The sequence below is a fragment of the Mobula birostris genome, chromosome 4 (genome assembly GCF_030028105.1).
Source record: "Mobula birostris isolate sMobBir1 chromosome 4, sMobBir1.hap1, whole genome shotgun sequence".
NCBI lineage: Eukaryota > Metazoa > Chordata > Chondrichthyes > Myliobatiformes > Myliobatidae > Mobula > Mobula birostris.
Window position 1 is genome coordinate 206,423,663 of NC_092373.1, and position 6,000 is coordinate 206,429,662.

Genomic DNA, 6,000 nt, shown 5'->3' on the forward strand with positions numbered 1-6,000 from the left:
GTGCCTTATAGAGCCTCAACATCACATCCCTGCTCTTATATTCTATACCTCTAGAAATGAATGCCAACATTGCATTCACCTTCTTCACCACCGACTCGCCCTGGAGGTTAACCTTTTGGGTATCTTGCACAAGGACTCCTAAGTCCCCTTGCATTTCTGCATTTTGAATTCTCTCCCCATCTAAATAATAGTCTGCCCATTTATTTCTTCCACCAAAGTGCATAACCATACACTTTCCAACATTGTATTTCATTTGCCATGTCCTTGTCCATTCCCCTAAACTATCTAAGTCTCTGTTTCCTCAACACTACCAACTCCTCCACCTATCTTTGTATCATCGGCAAATTTAGCCACAAATCCATTAACCCATAGTCCAAATCATCGGCAAAAGCAGCGGTCCCAACACCAACTGCTGTGGAATTACACTGGTAACCGGCAGCCGGCCATAATAGGATCCCTTTATTCCCACTCTCTGTTTTCAGCCGATCAGCCAATGCTCCACCCATGTTAGTAACACCCTGTAATTCCATCGGCTCTTATCTTGCTATACAGCCTCATGTGCGGCACCTTCTCAAAGGCCTTCTGAAAATCCAAGTACACCATGTCTACTGCATCTCCTTTGTCTACCCTGCTTGTAATTTCTTCAAAAAATTGCAGTAGATTAGTCAGGCAGGATTTTCCTTTCAGGAAACCATGCTGGCTTTGGCCTATGTTGTCATGTGCCTCCAGGTACTCTGTAATCTCATTCCTAACAATCGATCCCAACCACTGATGTCAGACTAACAGGTCAATAGTTTCCTTTCTGCAGCCTCCCACCCTTCTTAAATAGCGGAGTAACATTTGCGATTTTCCAGTCACCTGGTACAATGCCAGAATCCATCGATTCTTGAAAGATCACCGTTAATGCCTCTGCAAGCTCTCCAGCTACTTCCTTCAGAACCCAAGGGTGCATTCCATCAGGTCCAGGAGATTTATCCACCCTCAGACCATTAAGCTTCTTGAGCACCTTCCCGGTTGTAATTTTCACTGCACGTACTCACTTCCCTGACACTCTTGAATGTCCGGTATACTGCAGACGTCTTCCACAGTGAAGACAGATTCAAAATATGCATTCAGTTCCTCTGCCATCTCTGCATCTCTCATTGCAATATCTCCAGCATAATTTTCTATTGGTCCTATATCTACCCTCAACTCTCTTTTACCCTATATATACTTAAAAAAGCTTTTAGTATCTTTTTTGATATTAGTTGCCAGCTTCCTTTCATAATTCATCTTTTCCTTCCTAATGACCACCTTCACTTCCTTCTGCATGTTTTTAAAAGCTTCCCAATCCTCTATCTTCCCACTAGCTTTGGCTTCCTTGAATGCCCTCTATTTCATTTTTACTTGGCTCTGACTTCACTTGTCAGCCATGGCAGTGTCCTTCTTGCATTCGAAAATTTCTTCTTATTTAGAATATATCTTTCACTTCCCTCATTTTTTTGCAGAAACTCCAGCCATTACTGCTCTGCTGTCCTTCTGCTAGTGTCCCTTTCCAGTCAACTTTGGCCAGTTCCCCTCTCATGCCATTGTCATTTCCTTTATTCCACTGAAATACCGACGCATTAGAATTTAGTTACTCCTTCTCAATTTTCAAAGTGAACTTGATCATATTGTGATCACTGTTCCCTAAGGGTTCCTTAACCTTAAGTTCTCTTATCACCTCCGGATCATTGCACAACCCCCAGTCCAGCACAGCTGATCCCCTAGCGGGCTCAACAACAAACTGTTCTAAAAAGCCATCCCTTAGACATTCTGCAAATTCTCTCTCTTAGGTCCAGTAGTGGCCTGGTTTTCCCAATCCACTTTCATGTTAAAATCCCCGACAGTTACCATGACATTGCCCTTCTGACATGCCTTTTCTATCTCCTGCTGTAATTTGTAATCCACATCCCAGCTGCTGTTTGGAGGCCTGTATACAACTGCCATTAGTGTCCTTTTACCCTTGTCATTTCTTAACTCAACCCATAGAGAATCTACACCTCCCATCCCTTTCTAATGATTTAATATTATTTCTTATACACAGGGCCACACCCCCCCCCCCCCCGCCGACTAACCTATCTTTCCAATACACCATAGATCCAATGGCAGTCATCCTTTAGCCAAGTTTCAGAGATGGCCACAACATTATACTTGCAAACCTGTAGCTGAATTTCAAGATCATCCATTTTATCTCCTATGCTGCGTGCGTTCAATTGTAGCACTTTCAGTCCAGTATCTGTTGCTTTCTGTGTTAACTGCATCATGCCTCATTTCTCTGTAACTCATCCCACTGGCCATTATTATGACTCATTTCCTGCCCGTCCTTTCTATTATCCTCCATTCCTTTCATGTTCATATAGCTGTCCAATTTAACTTTAAACGACAACATCGAACCTGCCTCAACCACTTCTGCTGGAAGCTCGTTCCACACAGCTACCACTCTCTGAGTAAAGAAGTTCCCCCTCATGTTACCCCTAAACTTTTGTCCTCTAATTCTCAACCCATGTCCTCTTGTTTGAAACTTCCCCACTCTCAATGGAAAAAGCCTATCCACGTCAACTCTATCTACCCCCTCATAATTTTAAATACCTCTGTCAAGTCCCCCCTCAACCTTCTACTTTCCAAAGAATAAAGACACAACTTCTTCAACCTTTCTCTGTAACTTGGGTGATGAAACCCAGGTAACATTCTAGTAAATCTTCTCTGTACTCTCTCTATTTTGTTGACATCTTTCCTATAATTCGGTGACCAAAACTGTACACAATACTCCAAATTTGGCCTCACCAGTGCCTTGTACAATTTCAACATTACATCTCAACCCCTATACTCAATTGTCTGATTTATAAAGGCCAGCATACCAAAAGCTTTCTTCACCACCCTATCCACATGAGATTCCACCTTCAGGGAACTAGGCAACATTATTCCTCGATCCCTCTGTTCTACTGCACTCTTCAATGCCCTACCATTTACCATGTATGTCCTATTTTGATTAGTCCTACCAAAATGTAGCACCTCACATTTATCAGCATTAAACTCCATCTACCATCTTTCAGCCCACTCTTCTAACTGGCCTAAATCTCTCTGCAAGCTTTGAAAACCTACTTCATTATCCACAACTCCACCTATCTTAGTATCATCTGCATACTTACTCATCCAATTTACCACCCCATCATCCAGATCATTAATATATATGACAAACAACACTGGATCCAGTACAGATCCCTGAGGCACACCACTAGTCACCGGCCTTCAAAGTGACAAACAGTTATCCACCACCACTCTCTGGTGTCTCCCACCCAGCCACTGCTGAATCCATTTTACTACTTCAATATTAATACCCAACGATTGAACCTTCCTAACTAACCTTCCGTGTGGAACCTTGTCAAAGGCCTCACTGAAGTCCATATAGGCAACATCCACCGCTTTACCCTCGTCAACTTTCCTAGTAACTTCTTCAAAAAATTTAATAAGATTTGTCAAACATGACCTTCCACGCACAAATCCACAGTGACTGTTCCTAATCAGACCCTGCCTATCCAGATAATTATATATACCATCTCTAAGAATATTTTCCATCAATTTACCCACCATTGATGTCAAACTCACAGGCCGATAATTGCTAGATTTACACTTAGATCCCTTTTTAAACAGTGGAACAACATGAGCAATACGCCAATCCTCCAGCACCATCCCCATTTCTAATGACATTTGAAATATTTCTGTCAGAGCCCCTGCTATTTCCACACTAACTTCCCTCAAGGTCCTAGGGAATATCCTGTCAGGACCCGGAGACTTATCCACTTTTATATTCCTTAAAAGGAATAAAGTTCCTTTAAGTTTTAAGCTTTAAGTTCCTCGGGGTCAATATCACAAATGACCTGACTTGGTCCAACCAAGCAGAGTTCACTGCTAAGGAGGCCTACCAGCGCCTTTACTTCCTGAGAAAACTACAGAAATTTGGCCTGTCCTCTAAAACCCTCACTAATTTTTATAGATGCACCGTAGAAAGCATTCTTCTAGGGTGCATCACAACCTGGTATGGAAGTTGTCCTGTCCAAGACCGAAAGAAGCCGCAGAAGATTGTGAACACGGTGCAGCACATCACACAAACCAATCTTCCGTCTGTGGACTCACTTTACATCGCACGCTGTCGCAGCAGTGCTGCCAGGATAATCAAGGACACGACCCACCCAGCCAACACACTTTTCGTCCCTCTTCCCTCCGGGAGGAGGCTCAGGAGCTTGAAGAGTCGTACAGCTATATTTGGGAACAGCTTCTTTCCAACTGTGCTAAGACTGCTGAACGGATCCTGACCCGGATCTGGGCCGTGCCCTCCAAATATCCAGACCTGCATCTCGATTTTTTTGCACTACCTTACTTCCCATTTTTTCTATTTATGATTTATAGTTTAATTTTTTAATATTTACTAATTTTAACTATTTTAATATTTAATATTTGTAATCCAGGGAGTGGGAAACCCAGAATCAAATATCACTGTGATGATTGTATGTTCTAGTATCAATTGTTTGGCGACAATAAAGTATAAAAGCTCCAGTACCTCCTTTTCTTTAATCATCATAGTTTCCATAACTCCCTACCTGTTTGCCTTACCTTACACAATTCAATATCCTTCTCCTTAGTGAATACCGAAGAAAAGAAATTGTTCAAAATCTCCCCCATTTCTTTTGGCTCCACACATAGCGGTCCACTCTGATTCTCTAAGGGACCAATTTTATCCCTCACTATCCTTTTGCTATTAATATAACTGTAGAAACCCTTGGGATTTATTTTCACCTTACTTGCCAAAGCAACCTCACGTCTTCTTTTAGCTTTTCTAACTTCTTTCTTAAGATTCTTTTTACATTTTTTATATTCCTCAGCCATCAAACGCTCCTTATATGTTAACCCTTTCATTCCCGGAATCATTCTCATGATCCTCTCCAATGCTAACACGTTTACTTCGACGAGGGGCCCAAAACTGCACACAGTACTCAAAAAGTGTGGATAGCCAGAGGATTTTCCCCAGGACTGAAATGGCTAGCATGAGGGGCATAGTTTTAAGGTCGTTGGAAGTAGGTACAAGGGGGATGTCGGAGGTAAGTTTTTCCACAGAGAGTGGTGGGTATGTAGAATGCACTGTCAGTGATAAGAGGCAGATACAATAGGGTCTTTTAAGAGACTTTTACATAGGTACATGGAGCTTAGAAAAATAGAGGGCTATGCGATAGGGAAATTCTAGCCAGGGTCTAGAATAGGTTACGCGGTCGGCACAACATTGTGGGCCGAAGGGCCTGTAATATGCTATAGATTTCTGCTATCAATGCCTCAGTATTACATCCGTGCTTTATTCTAATGAATCCAACAGTGCACTATATTTCTTTATGTTTCATGTAAATGCCCTCAAGAAAATGAATTTCGAGGAAGTATATAGTAATTAGGTACGTACTTGATCATAAATTTACTTTGAGCAAATGAGCTTTGGTGGCGAGAAGCCAGTAAACCTATGGGGTCCACGAGAGCCCCGATGGGTCGGGTCAGACCAGGAGTTCTCCCCCCACACACATACACAAAGCTCCCCGAGAAATGCGATACGAACCCCGCTCGCCAGCACCTCACCCGCCGCGCCCTTCCTCGCCACAGGCCGCAGCCCACCCCTCGCCCTCATTGGCTGCAATCCCTGTTGTCAATTCACTACACCTCTTCCAGTTGGTTAAACGCCTGCTGTGATTGCACATTTCCCCGCCTTCTCAGTTGTACCGTGCTCCGATTGGCTATTCTATCAGCACCCGCCCAAGTTGCAGTCCAATCAGATGGTCGGCCTGGCACGAGACAACGAGTTGTGCAAAGTACCCCAAATTCTAGATGACGTAATTGCTACTTTCCCTCTCCGCCACGAACTGTTCAAAGTTCAAGGTAAATTTATCATCATTGTACGAATTCCCTGAGATCCATTTTCTTGCACGCATTCACAATAGAACA

General features: G+C 42.9%; 1 protein-coding gene across 2 annotated transcripts in view; it reads right to left on the reverse strand.

Moving 5' to 3' along the window:
* The window catches only part of LOC140196908 (uncharacterized), a 30,372-nt gene extending 24,691 nt beyond the window's left edge, over window positions 1-5,681 (reverse strand). The window contains exon 1 of one of the 2 annotated variants that reach the window (XM_072256836.1): window positions 5,618-5,681. The gene's annotated coding sequence lies outside the window, so the exon portion shown is untranslated. Of the gene's footprint in view, window positions 1-5,467 lie in introns of both variants that reach the window. The other variant, XM_072256835.1, reaches the window with a different exon arrangement.
* Between the last annotated feature and the right edge of the window lie 319 nt (window positions 5,682-6,000).